At 41.6% G+C, this 27,853-nt stretch overlaps 1 protein-coding gene across 13 annotated transcripts in view; it reads right to left on the bottom strand.

Moving 5' to 3' along the window:
- Positions 1–27,853, bottom strand: part of dmd (dystrophin) — a 500,656-nt gene that overhangs the window by 348,429 nt on the left and 124,374 nt on the right. The window lies entirely within an intron of this gene.

The raw sequence follows: 27,853 nt of genomic DNA, 5'->3' as shown, positions 1-27,853 counted from the left end.
AAAAAATTAAAAAAAATAAAAATACATAAAATAAAATACATAAAATAAATAATAAATAAATAAAATAGTCACATCAAAATATATATATATATATTTTATCAATAACTTTTTCAAATTATTAACTTTTTCAATTTTTTCATAAACTTTTTTTTACAAATTAAAATCAGCTCTATTGTGGATCATTATGTCTTAATTTGCACATTGTAAGTCACAATATTCACGCTGGCGAATCCTACGAGTATCATCGATCAAGAACATAAAAAGACGTGGAGAAGGAAGTGCATACGTCACAGCGGGCGCCATTTTGTTTCGTCATCACCCAGCCTTTTCTCAAAGCCGTTAGAGAAAGAAAAAATCCAAGTTTAGGAAGTTTAACAATGACAAGATGGGCGAGACGAGAGGGTCAAAGCGTCTCCAAACCGCAACACTTTGGACGTTCTCGGTCTGCACTTCAGACGTTCTCGGTCTACACTTTGGACATTCTCTGTCTACACTTTTGACGTTCTCGGTTTACACTTTGGACGTTCTCGGTCTACACTTTGGACGTTCTCGGTCTACACTTTGGACGTTCTCGGTCTACACTTTGGACGTTCTCGGTCTACACTTTGGACGTTCTCGGTCTACACGTTGGACGTTCTCGGTCTACACTTTGGACGTTCTCGGTCTACACTTTGGACGTTCTCGGTCTACACTTTGGACGTTCTCGGTCTACACTTTGGACGTTCTCGGTCTACACTTTGGACGTTCTCGGTCTACACTTTGGACATTCTCGGTCTACACGTTGGACGTTCTCCGTCTACACTTTGGACGTTCTCGGTCTACACTTTGGACGTTCTCGGTCTTTCGTAAATACATCATAGTTTGTCACATATGGACACAAATATACTGCAGCTCTATCCCTCACGTTTCCTCTGATGTTTGATTTTCCAACAAAACTAAAGGCGTAATCTCAAATCCTCTTCACTTTTTATGCGGCGGGGACACTCAGGAGACGTCTCATTATCCACCAGCTAAGATTATACACTAGAAGCTCTTTTGTGCCATCGATAAAGTAATCTATTTTCACTTTCATACAGACTTTCAATAGGACAGGACACCTTGAGCTAATCTGTATGTACTCGCCGGCTAGCGCAAGTATGAAACATTAAAATTGCTAGCTTGGCGGCAGCGGGTGGTTCCTGCTTTCGTTGGACTGTGGGTTATTACAAAGGCAGGCTGCTGTGGAGTGGGTGATGAGTGTCAGGACTACACGGAAATCAAGTGTACTTATATATTGTACACTATAATCTACAAGCGCCGTGACAGCCGGGTAAAGTACACACTCTCCCACGGAGCTGGACCCGGAGACGCAGCGAGGAGGGAGGGGTTTATAAATAGTGGCTTAAGAACAATCGCGCTGTTTTCTGATGTTAGAATGCGGTTTCCTCGTCACAAACGCGCGTTCTGGGCGCAGACTGGGTCACTCTGCTCCACCTTGTGATGTCATCATGTGGTAATACAGGATAATACAGGAAAACACATGATCCGCTGCGTTTTTAAACTCCGCACACCTTCATTTCTATAATAATTTGGATGATTTCCGCTCTGGAATTGCCAATTTCTACTGAACTAAATGTAAAAGTTTGATGTTTACTTGAAAACCACCACTTAACGACCAAAATTTTTCAAAAGTTTGCACAAATGACAAAGAAATGGTGACTACAGAAGCAAGTTTGCACCCTTTAGTGAATGTTTATGAATGAAAGAGTGTTTGTATATCTGAAATTGAGTGATTGTGTGCGTGCGTGTGAATAAATGTCGTATTTAAGGGATGAGATGTGTTGTATTTGATAGATGTATGTACCATGTTTACAGGTGTTTCATCCACCTACACTAAACTGTTACTCTGACTTAACATGAGCCTGTGCAAGGACGACACGTGGAAATTAGTATTTTTGGTATAACCTGGCACCAAACAGCTTTCGTTTTTTTTAAGGTTAATGTTTTGTCGTGCTCTGTCCCTGTCCAAATAAAAAAATACCATATCGTACAAGGTGGAACGTCGCATTTTGAGCTTTGTAGATGTAGACAGACGAATAATAAAGTGTTACTCAAACGCGCGAATGGAACAAAACGCAACTCCAGGTCTGTTTTTGACGCGCTAACAACATTCGATCGCGATTTAAAGCTCACAAGAGTCGATTTTGCGTAATACAGGACCTTTAAAAATTCAAAAAATCCGAAAATTACATCAAAAATTAGTAAACAGTCACGTTTTATATCTTACTTTTCCACCTTCAAGGCTCAAAACACTTTACATCAATGAACCACTCGCCCATTCACACGCCCATTCATAAGTTTAAGGTTAAGTGTCTTGCCCAACGACACGACGACAGCGTTCATCTGTGAGAGCTGGAGTCGCACCGCCAACCTGCGCGTCAGTGGTTTCAGAAATCAGGTTCGCAGCCGAGTTAAACCACTCAGAGTTTGTTCATTTTGAGTTTAGCTGAGGAGAAAAGCCACGATCAATGGAAGCGAGCAGAAAAGAGCGTTCGCCATGGCAACGGTGGACCAGAGGCGGCGTCCGTCTTAGGAACAGGACGTCATGTGACTGAGGGCAGATCGATATTAAAATGTGATGTTAAGTAATACTTCCATGAATGATTTTTGTGAAGCATTAAAACTCAAATATGTTTTTACACTTGTAATTTTGTAGCTCATTAAGTTCCATTTTACAGCTTTAAAGTCGTTTTCCACCTCATCACTCTGCACATAAAGGTCTGATAAATATGTGTAGTAACAAACTGTACTTTTATTTGTGACATTAAATACATTTATTACAGTACGGCAATAACTCAGGGCACAGCTCAGTGAACTCTTCTATTTGCCTGAAGCTGATAAATCAAAGCAGCGAGCTGTGTTGTATTAAAAAATAAGAATTGAAATAAAATGTGTGCAAGTGGAAAATAAGAATCAATTCAACTTAAATATGCATCATTAAACCGAGTTTTACTTCTGACAATGAAGTGAACTGTCCAATCAGAGCTCTCCCTCAGGAGCAGACCGTCCAATCAGAGCTCAGGGTTTAGGTTCACACAGCGAGTTACCGTGGAGGCAGACGCAGTTTTTAGGTTTAGGGTCACAGAGCGTGTTACCGTGGCGACTGGCTCAAGGTTCAGGTTCAGGTTCAGGTTCACAGAGCAAGTTACCATGGCGACCAAATCATTATTTAGGTTCGGAGACTGAGTTACCATGGCGATTGGTTTAGGGTTTAGGTTTAGGTTCACAGTGAGTTACCATGGTGACAGACTCAGGGTTAGGTTCACAGTGAGTTACCATGGTGACAGACTCAGGGTTAGGTTCACAGTGAGTTACCATGGTGACAGACTCAGGGCTTGAGTTCACAGACTGAGTTACCATGGCGACTGACTCAGGCTTTTCTTTTCACTCTCTCTGTGAAACTGAAAACTCTTTTCAGGGTTGATAAACTCTGAGTTTTGGACTAAACCTGCTTCTTGAAACGGGGCCAGTGCCTCTCCGAGCTCATTTCAAAAACAAGAGTAGAACACAGCGCAGCGCGGTGGAAAGCAGCCATTTTCACCAGGGTTAGCAAAGGACAATTTGACACTAATCTTAATCTGGCAGTGAATCTAATCCAAGGGTGAACAGTGGCAGAGTGGTTACTATTCCTGAATGTAAAGTAGCTACATTACAAAGTTTATGCCCCCAGTGTCCGCGTAAACTGATCGTGTGTGTGAAACAGGTCCTTGAAGGTCAATAAAAATAATAATAATAATGTGACCAGTGATCGATGTCCTGTCTTTGCGAGTTACAAAAAATTCAAAACACAAAAGTCCAAGATGAGCACGCAACCCCGTTTTTAAAAATGAACAACCAGATGATGCAAAACACTGAAAACAGAAACAACTTTTGAACCGGAGCGCGGCGTAAGCCCATAGCGAATGTGCCCTCAGTTATTTGCATTCAATCCCCAGTCTGAAAAGGGTCAGTGAACGCATCGCTGTCACTTCAGTGGACACGGCGGCGTATAAAAAAAGTTGTTACTATCATTTCTGACCCTTTTGTTGCACGTTTTACAACACCAGGCTCAGAAATACACAGGCAGCCGATGGAAAACTACACTTGTTACTCGGCGAACTTGATAAAATCTTCTTGTCAGAGTCGCGTTTCGCTCATGGTCTGATTTCACGCCCGTTTTCCTGCAAACGAAGAGAACGACTTGCCCTGTAAATTACCCCCAAAAAACAGTATTGCGAATGTGTTGGAGAATAGTTTTGTTCTGCTGCGTTGTTTTCAATCAGATGGCGATGAGTGCGCACGAGTGTCATTGAAACCACATGAATAAATACATACCATTAGCCATCTGTGATCTATTTACATTGAAAATTGCCCAGAGCGTTAGCGTTAGCACGGCGTCATATAGCAGAACGCTGATTGAACACTGACGGATTCACTGTTATTACCATAAACGGTGTAAAGAAGCAGGGTAAGTGAGTGTGACGTCAACCACGGCGTTCAGTCAAATGAAGCTCATCGAGGCTAGCAGTTATAGCGGCTAATTTGGAGCTGCGTTTCGATCGTGAGTATCATAGCAACCAAAGAGACAATCTGGAGCGAGGCTGTTGAAGGTAACGCCTCTTCCCGCGCGCACCGTTGGTTTCGCTGGGGGCTGGCGCTTAGCAACGCTGTCAATCAAACCTGTTGCTAACGCTCGCGGGAGTGACCTCAGGGAAAAACGCCGCCTGATTTGTCTGTTATTAAAGTTCATATTTTGATTTACGAGCACAACAGCGAAATAAAAACACCAGGAACATGTACAGCGGGTTAATACGAACATTTTAACTCTATAGCGTCGGATGCTAACGTCGCCGATAGACTCGCGGTTGCAGACTTTCCTTTACCGTAACCCCGCAACCAATTGTGCTTCGTGTAAATTCAAACGGCGTCTCAAAGCAGAGGCATGGCGCTCTTTAAATACGTTACTGTCACTACGGTAAAGATGAAGACGACCAATCAGAGCGCGGGTGTCAGTTATTTGATGCGTCAAAGGAAAAATAAGGATAGATGTGTAAAATAGAGATAGTTGTGTGAAAAAAAGTCAAAAGTACATGCTGATACTTCCTTTAACATGATTTTTATGGCTAGAAAAAGAAAAAAAAGTCTAGTGCTCAGGGTTAAAAACAAAAATAACGAGTCTTACAGCAGCAGTTACAGAGAGAGGAGCCACGGTTTTTCAATAGAAAGTGAATTGGAGCCAGAGAGGATGGACCAGGAAGTGCTTCCGTGATCACTTCCTGTTTGGAACGCAGCAGCTAGCAGGTTGGCTATGTCCATTTATATATACAGTCTATGGTTATTACAAAAGAATACACGTTCGTTTTGCATTTGAAGTATTTGTGTAACGTTTATAGCGGTTCAGTTCGTATACGAGTGAAAGGAGCCTGATTTGGACGTATTTAACCAGCTCTGATTACCGTGAGCTTTTACATTTTCCATTGAAGTGTCTCTGGACCATTTATCAGGACGACTCGCACAAAATCAAAGCGTTTTAAGCATGTTTACACCTAATCTGGAGTGCGCTTCACTGTCCAATTTCTTCACGGCGAAGCGTTTGGGTAAACAACTCTGACTACTTCAAAGATGGATGGGCTTTTAGAGCAGGAAAAAAAAACGCTGATTTTCATTCAAATGTTGTGAGTTTTGTGAAATGGCCCAAGCACAAACGCGGATTGTGTTGCGCGTTGGTCACTGAATGTAACGTAATTGTCAGAAATAAATGAGGGGCGTTCAAGGACGTGGAGTGAGTTACACAAAAATCACAAAAAAGATGTGTTTTGAGAGCGGCATCCATCCATGAATAATATGAACGTGAATAATTACGCCACAAGAAAAGGTTCAGTGTCTTTTTTAATGTTTCAGCCTCTGCAAAACAACATGTATTTATACTTTAAGGACCGTGTTGGGAAGTAACTGAATATATATGTACTCAGAATACTCATTTTGAGTATTTTCGGGACTATAAGGCACACTTTTTTTCATAGTTTGGCTGGGGGCGCGACTTATACTCCAGTGCGACTTATACACAGACAAATACCATAACTGTATTCTGGTGGTACTCAGATTACAGTTACTTTACTTGTCCAGACACGAAGGTTCGAAACTGCGCAAAATTAGCGAAAAAAACCCAACAGAAAACAGCGCTGTTATGTTATGTGCATGTGTAATTTTAATGTCTCCCTCTAGTGGATGGAGGAGGAAATGCAGAACAAACAGTGAAACAAATATAAAGCTGTTTTTAAATCCATGTTGCGCCTTTACATTATACTTTAAATGTGATTTGATGTAAAAATATTCAAAGTACAGTTGTTCCTCGCTATGACGCAGTTCATCTTTCGTGATCTCGCTGTTTCGCAGATTTTTTAGTGCAGTTTTTCATGCTTTTTTCTGAGCGTGCATTGTGTTCTGTGTCCTGATTGGCTGTTGGACTGTAGACCATTGTCCATCAGTCTCCTCCGTGCCGTGTCTCCTGTCCAGTACAGAATGTGTTCAGACAAATTTACATAAACGTTGGATCGCAGTGTGACTCTGAAGTGCTGTATGTTTGCAATTTGTTTTCTCCACCGACAAAACCCACAATGTCGATGAAACGTTCTGCACCGACAAAGACGCCTACGAAGGTTTGAACTTTGAGAGAGTTTAAACGAGAGAGAAATGTGAGGAAATGTTAACGCCTGTGTGAGAAAAGTGTATAAAGTGTGCGGTGAGGGGTTTTACAGCCAAAAACATAGAGAATAATTGTCAAAAATAAAGCTGATACTTCGCGGATTTCGACTGTTGCGGGTTATTTTTAAAACGTGAGTGTATTCACAAAAAAATATTTAAATATACAGATAACACAGGCAAACACCAGTAAAACACCTGTATATCCTGTCTAGTATTAAATGCCAGGGAGAAGAGGTGAGTTTTCAGTCTCGCCTTAAACTGCGTTAAAGACTGACGTAATGTGACAGGCAGAGGGCGCTGTTTGTATTGCATCTGATATAAAAAAGGAGCCAGTGCATGTTCCTTTCTTTCCAATCACTATTACATTACTGTGCTACGAAAATATCAGCATTATTCATAAAAAAAATGAGATGGGATTATGTTTTTTTTTAACGGCAGATAGTGATAGTTGCGAAACCAGAGCTGGTCGATAAGCTCTGATGATATTTTTGGGTCGATTTGGATAATTTCCCGCAAATTATATACTTCAAAATCGCTCCACAATCTTCTTTTCCTGCAAACCCACCGGAGAACTGCACAGTCTTACTCTGCGCCTGTTTGCACTTAAGGGTTCAAATAAAGCTAAATGCCTTTCCTTCTCTCAGGTGGTCACACATATCGGCGCATGTTAATTCAAGGTCCAAAGCTGATGGGCTATAACTGGGAAACACTGGCTTGATATATTGGTCAATCTCGGAAATATTAGCGCAAATTAGCCACAAGGGGGTCGTACTGTAACCCCGGCAGCTTGAAACGCGCTAACAAAAGAGCAAAAGTCCAATGATCCAGAAATCTGATTGTACACAAGTTCACCTAAGGCCTTGTTTCATTTATTACCACCTGTGTAGAAAAGCCGGGGTTATTCACGCTCCGACTGCGGTGTTTGCGAGGCAGGAACGAAACCGCCGCCCGCCGCCCGCCTCATACGCTTTAATCACTTCATTTCCGCCCATATTCAAGGCTTATATTTCCAAAATTATCATCAGAAACGCAAAAACAAACTCGATTTTACGACTGTTTTCATGTAAAAGTTCCACCGCATAACATTGTTTGCTGTGTAATGACACCGCTAAACCTGCAGAGGGCGCACCACACAGAGTTACACAGTTTGGTTTGGCTTTGCTACAGACGCACTTTCGCTGTTCATTACCTGTTTTTTTTTCTGATTTGCATTGTGTCTGAAAGTTACCAGGTTCTTTAAATTGTAATAATGCTAACATGCTAGCCGCTAGATGCTACATTAAAAAACTGTGCTCCTCTCTTTGTAACTGCTGCTGTCAGACTCGTCGTTTTGCTTTTAAATGTTCGTATTAACCCGTTTTACGTGATCCTGGTGTTTTTATTTCGCTAATTTGTCCGTAAATCAAGATATGAACATTAATAACGGACAAATCAGGCGCCTTCTTTCCTCGAAGTTGCTCCCGCTAGCGTCAGCAACAGGTTTGATTGACAGCGTTGCTAAGGAAAGAGGCGTTACCTTCAATATTCTCGCTCCAGATTGGCTCTTTGGTTGCTATGGTACTCGTGGTTAAGGTCCAAAATATGAAACTCGGCTCCAAATTCGCCGCTATAACTGCTAGCTTGAGCTTTATTAGACTGGAGCCGAACGCTGTGGTGACGTCAGACTCACTTACTCCACTTCTTTACACCGTCTGTGGTTTGAGGACAAAGCTGCTGTCTCAGTTTTTGTTCTTTTCAGCGTCAGTGAAGTAGTTTGGCACCTGTGAAGTCCTGCCGCACTCGTCCACAGCGTCGCACGACCATAAACCTTTCCCTGAGTTACTGTTTTAATGAAGATTAGACAACGTTTATGTGTCTCCGGGCAAGTCATTAGCTGGCCGACATCTTTGTTTTTAGCTTGCGCTAGTTCAACGATGTCATGGAGCTATTAAAATAATGATATTTGTTTGGCTGTGCTTCTCTGGAGGATTTTGGGCCAACAACCACCAGTATGATGGGATTATTCTGGCTTTGTCCGTCACCTGCGACTGGTTCAGTGCAGGTCACATGAGTTTTATGTTCACGTTATGAGTTTATGCGCCTAAACTATAGACTGTATATATAAATGGACATAGCTAACCTGCTAGTCACCGCAATTCAAATATATATTGAGCATGGGCGCGCTTCTGGCTCCATTAATAACAGACAAATCAGGCGCCTTCTTTCCCCGAGGTCACTCCCGCTAGCGTTAGCAACAGGTTTGATTGACAGGGTTGCTAAGCGTCCACTCGCTGCTATAACTGCTAGCCTCAACGAGCTTCATTTGACTGGAGCTGAACGGTATGTGATGTCCACGGTTTTACACGTTCTATGATTAAAATCCACATTGACAACTCAAAAACATGTGTTCCTATACTGCCTCTTGTGGCCGGAGTTGGTATTTCTGCACTTTCGACTTCCTTTTCTCGCAGTGATATTGAAATCTTAAAATGAATCCGTAAGAAAATTCGCTTTTTTCTATCCATGGGTTCAGAGTGACAGAAAATTAGCACTGTTGCCATAGCGATTAACCATTCATAACGAAATATTACGTCTGGAAAATGATGAAATTCCATCAAAATATAATCTATCCGTGCGTTTCGGAATGAGAAAAAAAACTATGACAGTTGCCAAACAAAACAAAGTCTGCAACCGCGAGTCTATCGGCGACGTTAACATCCGACGCTATTGAGTTAAAATGTTCGTATTAACCCGCTCTACATGATCCGGGGTTTTTTCTTTCGCTAATTTGTCCGTAACTCAAGATATGAACAAAAATAACAGACAAATCAGGCGCCTTCTTTCCTCAAGGTTGCTCCCGCTAGCGTTAGCAACAGGTTCGATTGACAGCGTTGTTAAGCGGGCGGGAAGGGGCGTTACCTTCAACAGCCTCACTCCGGATTGGCTCTTTGGTTGCCATGATACTCGCAGTCGGAATTCCAAATATGCAACTCAGCTCCAAATTAGCTGCTGTAACTGTTACCCTCGATGAGCTGAACGCCGTAACATCACACTCACTTAGTCCACTTCTTTATACGGTCTCTGAGCTAAATGTGTTTCCACCTTCCAACATGCGCTTTAACCGTTATGTGTTGAAAATCAGGGCCGGTTCAGTCTTTAAGCAGACTGAGCAACTGCTTAGGGCCCCGAGGCCAGCAGGGGGCCCCCAAGAGCCCATACATTTATATTGAAAATGATATAATATGTCAAGTTTTATTGGACATAGGGCTTGTGTGTTTACAGCAGCCTAAATATCCCTCTAAAACAATAACATTTGTTTTATATCTATCGTAGTAAAATATCTGCTGCTGCTACGTTTGTTTTGAGTCGGGCAGAGGTGAGGGCAGCTCTGTGTTTAGGACCCGACATAATGTAAATGTAAGCCCACTGTCGCCAACTGGAACACATTAAAATCCACCAGAAATGCAGAAAAAATGTGTAGAATTTCAAAAAATCTTGACCCCCCTGAGTATATGTTTGTGTTCTGTTGTTGTAGTTGTGACATTCTGGATGTTTTCAGTCTGATGTTGGTCATAAAAACACAAATACAACTGGTCAAAGTGATGAGAGCAGAGTCAGAATGTGTCAAATGTGAATCACCAACAGCTGAGCCAGGAGGGGGCCCCGGAGACAAATTCAGCCTAAGGCCCCCCTGAAAGCTGGGACCGGCCCTGGTTTAAATCAAACTCCACCTGAAAAGAGCAAATCAACTTTACGTTAAGGGTTCTAAGTGTGATTTTTGGCGTTTTCCACCTCTCATTTCTTACGCGAATCTTCAAAACGCACATTAAAAACAAGGTGACGTAAACGCAACTAATGACAGACGCACAAAACCCACAGAAACGCGCACTTTGTTCAACACTAAACAGCTCCATTTACCGGCTGCGTATTCTCTTCGTGCCAAGTTTAGGTTCAAGAGGCATTTCAGAAAGAGCGGTAATTACATGGAGAGTCCAGGAAGTAGCGAGTCTGATTCGGTGCTAGCGCAGAAGCACGGATCGACCCGGCACGGCCCCTTATTTACGAGTGGAACATGTAGTATTTTAGATGGTAAAAAAAAAAGTGTGTAATTTTCACGGCTGCGGCAATGAGGAGGTGGGAATTGTACGATGCGAAGATGTTCCCTCAAATATTGACAAGTTCTCGGGGTTGAATGCAAACAGCAGTCTCCAATATTCTTGCTGTGTCCTTATTTTGAACTGTGGAAGCAGAAAGATGGAGCCTGCAGCGAGATATTAGCGTTAGCCTACGGAAAAAAGATAAATTTAAACGTTCTATGTTACGCAAAATGGATTCTTGTGAGCGTTAAGTCGTGTTATAATGGCGTTAACGCGTCCAAAACAGACCTGGAGTTGTGTTTTGTTTCATTCGCACATGTTTGAATCACATTTTATTATTAGTTTGTCGACATCGCCAAAGCGCAAAATGCTCCGTTCCACCTTGTGATGTCATAAAGTGGTAGTTTTCAAATGAACCGCTAGCTACGTTTTTACCTTTTGTTCGGAAAAGACTGGCAATTCCGGAGCTGAAATCTAGAAATGAAGGTGCGTGGAGCTTAAAAACGCAGTGGAGCGCTTCCTGTGTCACCACTTGATGACATCACGAGGTGGAGCAGAGTGTTTTTGGTTTGAGAGAAGTGGCGTTTGTGTCTTTTTGCGATGAGGAAACTTTATAACACAGATCAGAAAACAGTGTAATATTGCTCTTTTAACAAAACTAGGCTGAAAAAAAAAAATCAAAATTGCAACAGCTAAAAGAACAGAGGGAACTACATAGACCATGATCCTTTGCTCCATTTCAGAGCTGAACACATCACAGTTACAAAGCACTTTTCTGTCTTCATTCTTGTGAATCTGACAGTAAAACAGCACCCACATTTTTGAAAAGGAAAAAGGAGCATTTGTTCAGTTCTGTCGCATCTCCACAATATCACAACATAGTACATCCTGACAGTGTGGTATAGTACTACTACCACTCAAACTACTAGTACTCCCACAACTTAAACTACTACTACTATTCAAGCTCAAACTACGACAACTACTACCACTCAAACTACTAGTACTCCCACAACTTAAACTACTACTACTATTCAAACTCAAACTACGACAACTACTACTGCTACTACTGCTACTACTATTCAAGCTCAAACTACTACTACAACTCAAACTACTACTGCTACTACTATTCAAGCTCAAACTACTACTGCCACTACTATTCAAGCTCAAACTACTACAACTACTATTGCAACTCAAACTACTACTGCTACTACTATTCAAGTTCAAACTACTACAACTACTACTACAACTCAAACTACTACTGCTACTACTATTCAAGCTCAAACTACTACTGCCACTACTATTCCAACTTAAACTACAATGACTACTACAACTACTCCAACAACTTAAACTACTACTACTATTCCAAGTCAAACTACGACAACTACTACTGCAACTCAAACTACTACTGCTACTACTATTCAAACTCAAACTACTACAACTACTACTACAACTCAAACTACTACTGCTACTACTATTCCAACTTAAACTACAATGACTACTACAACTACTCCAACAACTACTACTACTACTACTATTCCAAGTCAAACTACGACAACTACTACTACAACTCAAACTACTACTGCTACTACTATTCAAGCTCAAACTACTACTGCTACTACTATTCCAACTACTACTCCAATTTAAACTACAATGACTACTACAACTACTCAAACCACTCCAACTAGTACTATTACTACTACAACTTCTATTACTACCACTACTACTCAAACTACCACTATAACAACTTAAACTACAACTACTACTGCAACTCAAAATACTACTACTACCACCACAACTCAAGCCACTACTATTACAGCTACTACAACATAAACTATTACTACTACTACTATTCCAACTCAAACTACTGCAACTACTACTACAACTCAAACTACTACTAGTCCAACAACTTAAACTACTACTATGACTATTCAAACTCAAACTACTACAACTACTACTACAACTACTCCAAAAACTCCAACTACAAATCAAACTAGTACTATTACTACTACAACTTCTATTACTACCACTACTGCTCAAACTACCACTATAACAACTTAAACTACAACTACTACTGCAACTCAAACCACTACTATTACAACTACGACAACACAAACTATTACTACTACTACTACAACTACGACTACAACTACTACTACTACTACTATTGTCATATGGTTCCATTCTGGTAAAACTTATAAAATAAAACCACAGTTTGATGCTGATTGTGTGCGTTATGACGTGTGTGTTGTGTATATTGTGTGCGTTATGACGTTGTGTGTGTTGTGTATATTGTGTGCGTTATGACGTTGTGTGTGTTGTGTATATTGTGTGCGTTATGACGTGTGTGTTGTGTATATTGTGTGCGTTATGACGTTGTGTGTGTTGTGTATATTGTGTGCGTTATGACGTGTGTGTTGTGTATATTGTGTGCGTTATGACGTTGTGTGTGTTGTGTATATTGTGTGCGTTATGACGTGTGTGTTGTGTATATTGTGTGCGTTATGACGTTGTGTGTGTTGTGTATATTGTGTGCGTTATGGCGTTGTGTGTGTTGTGTATATTGTGTGCGTTATGGCGTTGTGTGTGTTGTGTGCGTTATGGCGTTGTGTGTGTTGTGTATATTGTGTGCGTTATGGCGTTGTGTGTGTTGTGTATATTGTGTGCGTTATGGCGTTGTGTGTGTTGTGTACATTGTGTGCATTGTGGCATTGTGGGCGATCCCATTCCATTTTCTGTCCGTTGCATTATGAAGTTGTGTGCGTCTTGTGCGTCGTATGCACCATTTGTGGTGTGTGCGTCGTGTGCATCATGTGCGATCCCGTCCCATTTGTGTGCGTTATGGCATCATGTCGTTTGGGTCATGTGTGTCGTGTGATACCGTTCCATTTGTGTGCGTCGTGTGCATCGTGTGCATCGTGTGCGTCATGTGCGATCCCATTTCATTTGTGTGCGTCATGTGCGATCCCGTTTCATTTGTGTGCGTTGTGTGCATCGTTTGCGTCGTGTGCGATCCCATTTCATTTGTGTGCGTTGTGTGCGTCGTGTGCGATCCCCTTTCATTTGTGTGCGTTGTGTGCATCGTTTGCGTCGTGTGCGATCCCATTTCATTTGTGTGCGTTGTGTGCGTCGTGTGCGATCCCCTTTCATTTGTGTGCGTCGTGTGCATCGTTTGCGTCGTGTGCATCGTGTGCGTCATGTGCGATCCCATTTCATTTGTGTGCGTCGTGTGCATCGTTTGCGTCGTGTGCGATCCCATTTCATTTGTGTGCGTTTGTGATGATGCTTCTTTCCAGTGCACATTTGAAGCGTTGTGTTGACAGTGACGCTCTAATGACGTCTGATGGATGAACATAAAAACATCGACTCCATTTGGGGCCGACGCTTCCAGCCCAAACACACATTTTGTCCTGAGTGTTTACGGAGCGTCGTCCTCTCCGCGGCGTTCCTCCAGCGCTCGCTCATCGTGTTCTGCCCCATAGACTCGTCTTAAACTTCAAATGACGCGGCGCCGAGTCAAGTGTTGCATAACAATGACTTTATGTTCACTGATGTTGATTCTTAAATGAGTTACGGCTCTTTTAATAAACGCTTTGCTTAAGGTCACTTTGTTTTATCTCGACTCTGATGAGACTGATGTGTACGTCCTCATCAAGATGGAAAAGACCGAGTACAACCACAAAGTACTACTACTACTACTACTGTGGCTACTACTAGTCAAACTACTACTACTACTACTACTACTACTACTACAACAACAACAACAACAACAACAAACTACTACTAAAACTTAAACTACTACAACAACAACTCAAACTACTACTACTGCTAATACTAAAACTTAAACTACTACTCAAACTAATACTACTACTCAAACTGTTACTACAACTACAACAATAACAATGAATCAAACTACTATTACTTAAACATAAACTACTACTACTTAAACAACTACTACAAATACGACTACTACAATGACTCAACCAACTACTACTACTAGTCAAACTACTGCTACTACTACTACAACTCAAACTACTACTGCTACTACTAAAACTACTACTGCTACTACTACTACTACAACTACAACAACGATTGAAACTACTACTACTGCTGCTATTACTACAAGTCAATCTACTGCTACTACTACAACTCAAACTACTACTGCTACTACTAAAACTTAAAATACTACAACTACAACAACTACTACTGCTATTATTGCTACTACTACTACTATTCAAACTCCTCCTACTCCTCCTCGTAAATGTCAGGCCTGTAAACTCAGTCGCTGCTACTTTCTTTTTCAAGGCCGGAGGGTATTAATATTTTCTATATTTTTCTGAACAAAATCGATAACTTATTTTACCTCGGCATAACAGAGTTTAGTTCATTGATTTGGTAGAAGTCTCTGCTGTTTCTCCACTCTCTTCTTTTTTGTTATTTTTTACTCATAAAACGCAATGTTTCTTTTTACAAATGGTTTCTCTGATTGGCTAATCCACCCGTCAATCACTCTCATCAGTACAACTTGGTAACGTACTGGAAAAACAGTGTAGTCTGAACTGGACAGAAACAAAACAAAAACAAAATGTCCACGAATGAGGCAAATTATGGGCCAGTCTCTGTTTTTCTCTGATTGGATAATCCACTTGTCAATCACTCTCTTAGTAACATATTGGCTGTGTCCTGATTCGCTAAAGTGCTTTAAGGGTTTACGTAACGTCCGGGTTCGACAAGTGGCGTCCCATTTTATGCACCGACGAATGCGGACGAAAATGTGCCCTGCGTTTCCATGGAGATCAACCGTAGCCGAAGCCTGCATCCGCTACGTAATACACGCTCAAATCTAAGTACTGGTTTGCGTCACCTACAACAGAACGACATGAAACTGTTAAAATGTGAGTGAAGATGAAGTGAAGTCCTGTTCATTTGGGTTTAATCCCTGTAATTGACCAAACGTTAGCGAAATTATCCCTTACACGTTTATATTAGTGTAGCTATCGTCAAGTTTAATATTCGTCCTTATTTAAGAATTTTCTTTTGTCTTTAGGGAGCGACGAGGAAACAGCGCAATTTATCCATCTGAGGGGCGAGAATGAGCACTTATTCACCGGGGACAAATTCTCCGCAGCGGTTGAAGTACGCTCCGTGTCCCATTTCGGCACAAAGGCGGCTACACAAAGGAGTACCCTTCGTCAGGCATGTACTTCGAACGGCACTTCGAACGGTACATCGAAAGATACTTTGATCAGTACTTCAAACAGTGCATCGACGTGTACATCGAAGGATACTTTGATCAGTACTTCGAACGGTACATCGAAGGGTACATTGAAGAGTACATCTAAGGGTACATTGAAGAGTACATCTAAGGGTACTTTGATCAGTACTTTGAATGGTACATCAAAGGGTACATTGAAGAGTACATCTAAGGGTACATTGAAGAGTACATCTAAGGGTACTTTGAACAGTATTTTGAACAGTACATTGAAGTATACTTTGATCAATACTTCGAACGGTACATTGAAGGGTACATTGAAGGGTACTTTGAACGGTGCATTTAGCGAATTGGGACATGGCCATTACAAAGTATTGTAGTTTGTACTGGCCAACAAAAAAACCCCACAAAAACAAAATGGCCACCAATGAGACGAACTGTGGCCCGCCTCCATTTCTCTGATTAGCTAATCCACCTGTCAATCACTCTCATCGCCACATCTTGGCTTGTACAGACTACACTGCTTTTCACATATGTTACCAACAAAAAAACAAAACAAAATGGCCACGGATGAGATAAACTGCGCGCCAGCCTTCATCGTGTCATCGTGATTGACAGGCAGATTCGACCAATCACAGTTAAGCATCAGAAGAAGCAGCTAAAATATAAAACAACAACAGAGGGAGTACACTTCCACACCTTTTTGCGCTCTCATCCGCCCTCCTGGCAGAAGTAATAGTGCTATCAACAATATGAATTTTGCATTACCTCGCTTTATGGCCAGTTATATATTTCCAGCACAAACCCCCAATTATTTTTGTTTTTCCACTTTGCAATAAAACGTAATTAAAGCAGCCAATAGTCATCGACAGAACGCAAATAAAAGGTGACACGCGCCAAAACAACATCATAACAGCCTTAAATATACGTGACCTGAATCCTACGCCGTAAAAAAGCCGTTTGATTGCGTGCTGCAAACTTATAACAATATTTAAAAGACAAGTTGCAGTGAAACGATGACAGATGTAGAGCTGCGTAAACTCGAGTGTGATAAATATCTCATTCATTTCTTCTTTCTTTCCAAATCACGTTGTTTTTAACTACAGTGACGCCGCCATTAATATTGGAGACAGGGAGGTGCAAATGTGGATATCCGAGAACCAGCTAGCATACGACGTTAGCATTATAGATGGATGGACAGAGACTTTATTGAACCCGAAGGAATTTCAAAGTTCGGGAGCAGCAGGAACATGGAAAAGATATTTATAAGGGCCCATATACTGAGCTACACACCTGGAGTTTTGGTTTAACACACAAACCCTGCATAGTTAGTTCTTCTCTCAAACTGAAAACACTTTGTTCCACCTCGTGATGTCATGTGGTAAGACAGGAAGTGCTCCACTGTGTTTTTAAACTCCATACACCTTCACTAGGATCATTTCTGGGGGTGCTGGAGGTAGAGCTGGAGGTGCTGGGGGGAGGGGGGGGGGGGGGGGGGGGGGGCTGGAGGTTTTGAAGATGCTTGAGGTGCTGGAGGTTCTGGAAGTGCTGAAGGTGCTGGGGGTGCTGGAGATGCTGGGGTTTATGGAGGTGCTGAAGGTTCTGGAAGTGCTGGAGATGATGGAGTTGCTGAAAGTTCTGAAGGTGCTGGAGATGCTAGAGGTGGTGAAAATCGTGGAGTTGCTAGAGGTGCTGGAGGTGCTGGAAGTGCTGGAGATGCTGGGGATGCTGAAAATACTGGAGATACTGGAGGTGCTGGAGATGGAGTTGCTGAAAGTTCTGAAGGTGCTGGAGATGCTAGAGGTGGTGAAAATCGTGGAGTTGCTAGAGGTGCTGGAGGTGCTAAAGATGCTAGAGGTGCTGGAGATGCTGGAAGTGCTGGAGATACTGAAGGTGCTGGAGATACTGGAGATACTGGAGATGCTGGGGATGCTGAAAATACTGGAGATACTGGAGGTGCTGGAAGTCTTCTATGATACTCAGGGGTTTGATTGCATATGCTCCTACTTCCTATTTGCAAAACAGCACTAGCAGGTTAGCCATGTCCATTTACAGTCTCCAGCACAGAACTTGTCAAAGATCTGACATATTATTCTCACTACTGACCTTCACGCCGCAAAATATATTCCTACCAATATGTCAACATTTGTCAGAAAAAGAGCCATCAAATTCATAAATATATCGGGAGTAAAAAAAAGCCATATTCCTGTTTCTTTTTTGGTGTAAAACGTAAACGGTTTATCACTTATCAGACCCAAGTGTCACCTGGCAACCCTCCATCCACTTGTAAAAAACAATCCACTCCCCGCCGCGTTTTAAGATGTCAGCTTTGGTAATGGCTTTGTGATTCTGCTCTTCACTTCTCTCTTGAGTTACAAACAGAGACGGCAGACAGGAGCAGGACCCACAACGCCTCAGGATTCAATACGCTTAAATACAAACATCTGCCTCAAAAACTGCATTTCAAATCATTTATTTAACCGGAGAAGTTATTTTGAGTGTGATAGCGTTGTGATAGCAGCAGATGTGACGGATGTAATGAAAATGTCTGGCCAAATGCACTAAATGGAGGACAAGGAGGAGGAGGACGTATATTTTTGGGAGTAATACAAGTTAGCAAACACGCATTAAAGTTGATGGAGGCGGGAGAAGACGTTTTGGCTCAAAGAATGACCTCCAGTGTCACGAAAATGACTTACAGCACATCTCTTTGGTGGAAATTACGGTTCTCGTCTGTCAGGGATTTCATAATGAGCCCATCTGTTTGTATTGAGCTGTTGCGTGAGATAATAGGCAGGTTTCTAAAAGAGATTTGAGATATTACAATAGAGATTTGTCATGGTTTTACAGTCATTTTGTTCATGGCAATTACGGGTTTTCACAACTGCTGGGGTAATCTGGTCAGCCATCTTGAATTTTGTACTATTTCATTTGAATGTTGAGAAACAGAGAAATGACATGTCTTAATGTTGTATTTTAATAAGTATTCTTAAAATCTGATTTTTTAATTTGGCTTTCTGCAAAATCATGGCCCAAATGAGCAGTCAGTGCAGCTAATTTCCTCATTTGGCGAATGTCGTGACGAGGCATTCATTCACATTTGAAAACCAAAGGAGATTATAATTGACCAGGCCTATTATCAAAGGTTTTCCACTTATTCAGTTTTAAACATCCATCCAACCATTTTCTCCTGCTTCTCTAAGGCCGGGGCGCGGGGAAAGCAGTGTGAGCAGGGACTCCCAGACTTCCCTCACCCCAGGCACTTCCTCCAGCAGCTCCTCCAGTGGGACCCCAAGGCGAGAGACCCTTCCTCCTTTGCATCCTGGGTATTCCGGGGCCTCCTCCCAGTGGGACATGGACACCTCCCCAGGGAAAAAACAGAATCCCGCTGCTCCTCTCCACGTAGAGGAGCAGCGGCTCTATTCCAAGCTCCTCACTCTATCTCTAAGGGAGCGCCCAGCCACCCTGCGGAGGAAATCCATTTTGACCGTTTGTATCCGCCATATTGTCCTTTTAGTCATTACCCAAAGCTCATGACCATAGGTGAAGAGAGTAGACTGAGTTTATTTTTTTCAAAATTAAATCTAATCTTCATAGTATCTGAACTTCATAGTATTTGAACTTCATAGTATCTAAACTTCATAGTATCTGAACTTCATAGTATCTAGACTTCATAGTATTTGAACTTCATAGTATCTAGACTTCATAGTATCTGAAATTCATAGTATCTGAACTTCATAGTATCTGAACTTCATAGTATTTGAACTTCATAGTATCTGAAATTCATAGTATCTGAACTTCACAGTATCTGAACTTCATAGTATCTGAACTTCATAGTATCTGCACTTCATAGTATCTGAACTTCATAGTATCTAGACTTCATAGTATTTGAACTTTATAGTATCTAAACTTCATAGTATCAGATTTTTATAGTATTTGGACTTCATAGTATCTGAAATTCATAGTATCTTAACTTCATAGTATTTGAACTTCATGGTATCTGAACTTTATAGTATCTACACTTCATAGTATCTGGACTTCAAAGTATCTGGACTTCATAGTATCAGATTTGTATAGTATTTAAACTTCATAGTATCTGAACTTCATAGTATGTGAACTGCATAGTATCTAATCTTCATAGTATGTGAACTTCATAATATCTGAACTTCATTTTATCTGAACTTTTAGACAAGATATAAACTCTAATCTGTTTTAGAGCAGAGACAGTAAATCATTTGAACACATTTTTTCCTCCCGGTGCACCCAAGGACGCAGAGATACAAACATGTACCTCAAACCCGACAGAATATTCAGTGTTACAGCTGCAACAGTAAACTGTGTCCAGTACAAAATAACTGTAGAGGCCTGATGTTTGTACTTGTCATAGTTTGAGGATTATTTAGGAGGGAGGGAAGGAGGTCTTAGGGGCCCAGAACTGAACCTTCATCCTGTTAATTTATATTAGAGGGGGGCCCATGTGAGGCTTCTTGTCCCGGGCCCCCAAATTTCTGCGCACGGGCGTGTCATACCTCATAAATAACTCTTTCCACCAAATATGTAAACATCAAACAAATGTCACAGTATCTAAATTTCATAGTATCTGAACTTTATAGCATCGGCACGCCATAGTATCTGAACTTCATATATCTGAACTTTATAGTACCTGAACTTCATATATCTGAACTTTATAGTATCTGAACTTCATAGTATCCGAACATCATAGTACCTGGACTTCATAGTATCTGAACTTCATCGTATCTAAATTTTATAGTATCAGCACTCCATAGTATCTGAACTTTATAGTATCTGGACTTCATAGTATCTGAACTTTATAGTATCAGCACTCCATAGTATCCAAACTTCATAGTATCTGAACTTCATAGTATCTGAACTTTCCACCAAATATGTAAACAACTTTATATCACAAATCAAACTGATCAGTAATTCTGATTCTGATCTACACGACCAGACAAACCCTCTCAGTCAATGATTTTTTAAAGTTTTTTTTTTACTACTTTCTACATTTTATATACACACAAATTATATCAAATATATGAAGCAAGAAAAAGCGTGCACTACATATATTTTGACAAAGCAAAGAGTGGATATTTTGAGGATACTATTACTATATTATTTACCATTTTTCTTTACATAATCCCATATATCTTACTTCATATATTTGACGTCTTCTCTGTGTTTATAAAATGTAGAAATTATTAAAAAATAAAGAAAAAATAAACACTGAAACATTGAGAGGGTGAGTCAGAACTTTTGACTGGTAGAATATACAGTTTTAATTGATTTTATCTCATAAGTAAAGCCTAAGTGTAATATATATTCCAGCAGGGAGGGCATCTGGAGTAAAATTAAATACAGCAAAGCATGATTCTGATCTTAATGCTGCATGAGTGAAAAAAACAACAACTTTGCGATTGTGTTTATTTAGCAGAAGTTGGAAAAAATTGAACATACAAATAAGATTCAGGTCTCAAACTATGAAAAATGAAAAAAAATATATATATGGAAATAGTTTTTACAAAATAATTTAAATTTGCTTTTTCACAACGTTTGTAAAATGACATTATATTTAACCACTGAACCCGTTTGGGCCACGTTCACCACAGCCCGTCATGTCCGACGCTCTGAAAAGCCCCGAGTCTCGTCTGGCTGTCAGTCGACTCAGAACGTCTCACTCCACAGTCTGGATTCCTCTATTGTTCCTCTTTTTTCTTCAACTTCAGCTCAAAAACTCAGCGTGTGATTGGAAGAAACTGGTAAAATGATTTCTAAGAGTTTGCCGCGTCCAACTACGAAGCAAAACAAACAAAAAAAACTCCAAACCAAACAGTGAACGAGGGCATTTATATCTATCCTGTATCCAAAATTATACGAAAATATAGTGCGTTAAAGGCTCTATATGACACAAAATGGAGTCTTGGCTCTAGTTTTCAAATGAACATTGATCTTTTACACACAGAGGGTGGAGTGTCCTGCCCAACGACACAACAACAGTATTGGTCAGTGCTGGAACTGAAGATTTATGTTTTGGTCAGTTTGTAGAAAGACCAAGACCAAGACTAAACCAGGACTAAACCAGGATTAAACCAGGACTAAACCAGGACTAAACCAAGACTAAACCAGGACTAAACCAAGACTAAACCAGGACTAAACCAGGACTAAACCAGGGCTGAACCAGGACTGAACCAGGACTAAAACAGGACTAAACCAGGACTAAACCAAGACTAAACCAGGACTAAACCAAGACTAAACTAGGACTAAACCAGGACTGAACCAGGACTAAACCAGGACTGAACCAGGACTAAACCAGGATTAAACCAGGACTGAACCAGGACTAAACAAGGACTAAACAGGAACTAAACCAAGACTAAACCAGGACTAAACCAGGATTAAACCAGGACTAAACCAAGACTAAACCAGGACTAAACCAAGACTAAACAAAGACTAAACCAGGACTGAACCAGGACTAAACCAGGACTAAACCAAGACTAAACCAGGACTAAACCAGGACTAAACCAAGACTAAACAAAGACTAAACCAGGACTGAACCAGGACTAAACCAGGACTGAACCAGGACTGAACCAGGACTAAAACAGGACTAAACCAGGACTAAACCAAGACTAAACCAAGACTAAACCAGGACTAAACCAGGACTAAACCAGGACCGAACCAGGACTAAAACAGAACTAAAACAGGGACTAGACCAGGACTGAACCAGGACTGAACCAGGACTAAAACAGGACTAAACCCGGACTGAACCAGGACTGAACCAGGACTAAAACAGAACTAAAACAGGACTAAACCAGGACTGAACCAGGACTGAACCAGGACTAAACAGGAAACTAAAACAGGACTAAAACAGGACTAAAACAGGACTAGACCAGGACTGAACCAGGACTGAATCAGGACTAAACCAGGACTGAACCAGGACTAAACCAGGGCTAAACTAGGATTAAAACGGGCCGTGGTGCGTGACGCTGCTGAACCATTTGTGTATCACAAATTCTTAAAAAAAACATAAAAACAAGCTCAAAGTCAGTACCGAGCAGGGGGCGGACATGGGGGGTAGGGGAAACACAGATTTTCACAGCAATGGCGTCTTGGTTACAGTAAAAGTATAAAGATCACTCAAACATGAATCACTCTTACTACAACTCGATTTTGCACAATGTGTCACCTTTAGACACCCTCAAAGCTCAAAACGCTCTGTTCCACCTTGTGATGTCATGAGGTGGTAGTTTTCAAGTTAATTTTACCTTTAGTTCAGCAGCAGATTGACAATTCCAGAGCTGAAATCATCCAGATGATTCTAGAAATGAAGGTGTGTGGAGTTTAAAAACACAGCGTCGCACTTCCTGTATTACCACATGATGACATCACAAGGTGGAACAGAGTGTTTTCAGTTTTAGAAAAGAGCTTAGTCTAAATATGCAGGTTTTATTGCAGATTAAACATGTGAGAATTAAACAAAAACACAACTCCAGGTCTGTTTGTGACGAGGAAACAACATTATAATAACAGAAAAACACAGAAAACATCCTAACACGTTCGCTTTAAACCCCGTCTCGCACGTTCTAAAATCTACCGACATTTGGCGAATCGTGTTAAAAATCCTCAAGTGTCGGAGCCGCAGCCTCACATCCCAGCACGCTAAAATTAGGATGCGCCGTTATTGACTCCGCACAGGCTCCGAAGAAGACGACCTATTTGCATAAACCAATAAAATGTAAAAGATTAATGATCACAAGAAAACATTATGGCCCCGAACTGCAGCGTTTATTATGAAAAATGCACTCAGGAAAAAAAAGTTGAGCTCGTACGGAGAGAGCGGCGCCTATGGACACGGACGGAAAAGTTCTGTCGCGGCTCTAGTGGTCAAAACAGGTACTGCACTCAAGGCTAAAATGCAAAAAAACATGATTAGAATTAGACTGTTTATATAAATGGACGTAGCTAACCTGCTAACAGCTAACATACAAACAGGAAGTGAGCGTGTTTGTGCTTCTGGCTCCCTCGACTCTGGCTCCAATTCACTTTCTATTGAAAAACTGCAAACTATCATGAAAAAGATATACAATAAATATTAAACAGAAATTCATACATTTCATCAAACTTAAATTACACAAAATAAAAAGTACACAAACAACGCGGGGCTAATTCATCATTTAGGGCCTTTTCTTCCTCTAAATACATTTAATAAAGACGTCAAATGTTGTTTATTATTTCTATATTTAAGTCAGTTTTTTAATTTACCGGAGATCTTGAAAATGTGCGCATCTAATTAGGGTCGAGCGGAACTTAATGGAACTTTATTTAAAATAGTTTGTTCCGTGGGTTTCAACACTAGATGGAGTAAACGCAAAATTTAAACGACAAATATTAAATTAAATACATAAATGTGAAGGATTTTGACCTTAAAATGTTCGTATTAACCCGCTCTACACGATCCTGGGGTTTTTATTTCGGTATTTTGTCCGTGAACGTTAATAACAGAGAAATCAGACGCCTTGTTTCCCCGAGGTCGCTCCTGTTAGCGTTAGCAACAGGTTTGATTGACAGCGTTGCTAAGCGCCCGCTCCCTGCTAAACCAGCTTTGTAGACAGCAAGAAGCATTACTTTTAACAGCCTCGCTCCTGATTGGCTCTTTGGTTGCTATGACACTCGCGGTCGTAATTCCAAATATGAAACTCGGTTCTAAATTCGCCGCAATAACTGCTAGCCTCGACGAGCTTCATTTGACCGGAGCCGAACGCTACGTAATGTCCACATCTTTGCACATTTTATGATTCAAATCCACGTCAACAACTCAAAAACATGCGCTCCTACACTGCCCCTTATGGCTGGAGTTGGTATTTTCACACTTTTGACTTCCTTTTTCTCGCAATGATCCTGAATTCTTAAAATGAATCCATAAGACAATTCGTTTCTTTTTATCCATAGGTCCAGAGCGACAGAAATTAGCACTGTTGCCATAGCGATTAACCATTCATAACTAAATATTTCATCTGGAAAATGGTGAAATCCCGTCAAAATGTCGCTTATCCGTGCGATTCGGGATGATAAAAAATTATGACAGTTGCCAAACAAAACAAAATCCAGTATCTTTCTGTATATAAATCTCAAACTGCCGCATGTGATAAAACTCAAATCTGAAAAATGAAATCCAGTTTGAATATTTGACCCGTTGTTTAATTTGCGAATTAGCATTTCCTCCCGATATCCGTGTTATCTGCGCTCCGTTGTGTACCAGAGGAGCTGACCAAACAGCAGCAGTCGGCCTGTGAAATTAACACCACCCGCCGGACGCAGCCCCCCTCCGCTTTTAAGATCATTTCTTCTCATTTTCTGTTCAAAAATACGTCCGAAAATTAAAACGGATCCATGTAACGACTCTACGCTTGTGTCAAATTAATGTAACGATCACGGTTTCTATAGGAATGTTTACGGATTTAGACGACGTAACGACATTTATCCGTCTTCTTCAGCTTCTCCGGGGACTCCCAGACTTTCCCCACCCCAGACACTTCTATAATATTCCGAGCAGAAGTGTCACGTTTATACTTTGTGATCTCACGGCAGCGGCGCTAATAGAAAATCTGCTTCAGGGACGATTCTCCGGGGAGGTGATCCGGGCACGTCCCACCCGGAAAAGACAGAAAACGGAAAACCCGGGAGGACACGGCGGAGGGATTGTGTATCTCGACTGGCCTGGGAATGGTCGGGATACCTTGGGGTCCCACTGGAGGAGCTAGAGGACATGTCTGGGGTGAGGGAAGTCTGGGAGTCCTTGTTTAGACTGCTGCCCCCTTGTGGCCCGGCCCCAGATGAGCAGAAAAAGATGGAATTTTGTTTGTGAATATTTCTGAGCGGTTTCAAATTCTTTCTCCTCGTCTTTCTAATTATTTTCAGATAACAAAAAATTCTGCAAAATCTGTTTATCTAAGTAACATTAAGTCATTGATTTTTTTTTTTTTCAAATTGTTTTTCAAATTGTCAAATTATTATTTTTTTTATAAGTTTCTTCAAAATCAGACTGATGCGATTCTAAAATTTAAAAGTAAATTGTTCAAAATCAAACGTGTGGACAGTTTGATTCAACAAAAAAAAAGGTAAGATCGCACTTTCCGACATGTTTGAGTAACACTTTATTATTAGTCTGTCACATCTCCAAAGCTCAAAATGCTCCGTTCCACCTTGTGATGTCATGAAGTGGTAGTTTTCACGTTAACAGCTCCTTTTTTACCTTTAGTTCAGTAGAGATTTACAATTCCAGGTCTGAAATGATCCAAATGGTTCTAGAAATGAAGGTGTGTGGAGTTTAAAAACACAGTGGAGCACTTCCTGTATCGCCACATGATGACATCACAAGGTGGAACAGAGTGTTTTCAGTTTGAGAGAAGAACTCAGCCTAAATATGCACCGGAAGACTGAATGTTTCGAGGATATTTGAGAGGAAATGCCTTATCCGGGGCTAGGTCACGTGGGCATCAGTCCAAACAGGGACTCCCAGACTTCCCTCACCCCAGACGCTTCCTCCAGTGGGACTCTGAGGTGTTCCCAGCCCAGAGACAAAACCAGTATAAAAACAACACAAGTCAAAGTCCGTCCAGTCCAGACTTCTGTTCCTGTTTTGCCCTGTAGTACACGAGTGTTATATCGTAGTACTTTACTTTAAGTAGTAGCATCGCATTATTACCACTAGTAAAAGTAGAAGTAACAGTATTTTAAGAGAAAGATACAACGCACTTCACCCACTGTCCTAACATGAACTGCCCCTCGCACCCTCTCTCCCTCTCTCTCCCTCTCCACCCTGACCTAACTTGAACTGCCCCTCTCTCCATCTCTCCCTTTCCCCTTTCTTTCCCTCATCCTCGCCCTGTTCTCCCCCCCTCCCCTCTCTCTTCCTCTCCCTCTTCTTTCTCCTCTCTCTTCCCCTCCCCCTCTACTCCCTGCACTTTCTCCCCCTTTCCCCTCTCCCCCTCTCTCTCTTTCTTTCCGCTCTCTCTTCCCTTCCCCCTCTCACTCACCCCTCTCTCCCTCATCTTTTCTCTTTCCTCTCTCTCTACCTTGCTCCCTCTCACTCCTCCCTCTCCACCCCTCTCTCTCTCTTTCCACGCTGTTCTAACTCCAACTGCCCCTCTCCCCATATCTCCCTTTCTCCTTTCTCTCTCTCTCACCCTCTCCCTACTCTCCCCCTCTCTCGCTTCCTCTTTCTCCTCCCCTCTCTCTGTCCTTTCTCTCCTCTCTCCCCCCTCTCTTTCCTCCCCTTTCCCACCCTCTCTCTCTTTCCTCTCTCTCCCCCTCTTCCTTTCTCTTTCCCCTCCCCCCCTCTCTCTCTTTCCGCTCTCTCTTCCCTTCCCCCTCTCTACCCCCTCACTCACCCCTCTCTCTTTCCTCTCTCCCTAATCTTTTCTCTTTCCTCTCTCTCTACTTCTCCCCTCTCTCTACCTTGCTCCCTCTCACTCCCCTCTCCACCCCCCCTCTCTTTCCTCCCCTTTCTCACCCCCTCTCTCTTTCCTCTCTCTCCCCCTCTTCCTTTCTCTTTCCTCTCTCCACCTCTCGCTCTCCACACTGCCCTAACTTGAAATGCCCCTCTACACATCTCTCCTTTTCCCCTTTCTCTCCTCTGCCCTTCTCTCTCTTACTCCCTCTTCCTCTCTTTCCCATCTCCTCCTTTCTCTCTCTTCCTCTCCCCTCACCTTCCCCCTCTCATGTTGTGTGTAATTCCATCTCTCTATTATGTCGTCTTATCCCATCTCTCTGACCCTCTGTCCCTGTGTCCCGTGAGCTCTCATATATGTGTGTGTGTGTGTGTGTGTGGACGTGC

This window comes from Periophthalmus magnuspinnatus, chromosome 2 (assembly GCF_009829125.3).
Source record: "Periophthalmus magnuspinnatus isolate fPerMag1 chromosome 2, fPerMag1.2.pri, whole genome shotgun sequence".
NCBI lineage: Eukaryota > Metazoa > Chordata > Actinopteri > Gobiiformes > Gobiidae > Periophthalmus > Periophthalmus magnuspinnatus.
The sequence above is the reverse complement of the archived record's forward strand: the minus strand, read 5'-3'. Positions and strand labels throughout refer to the sequence as shown.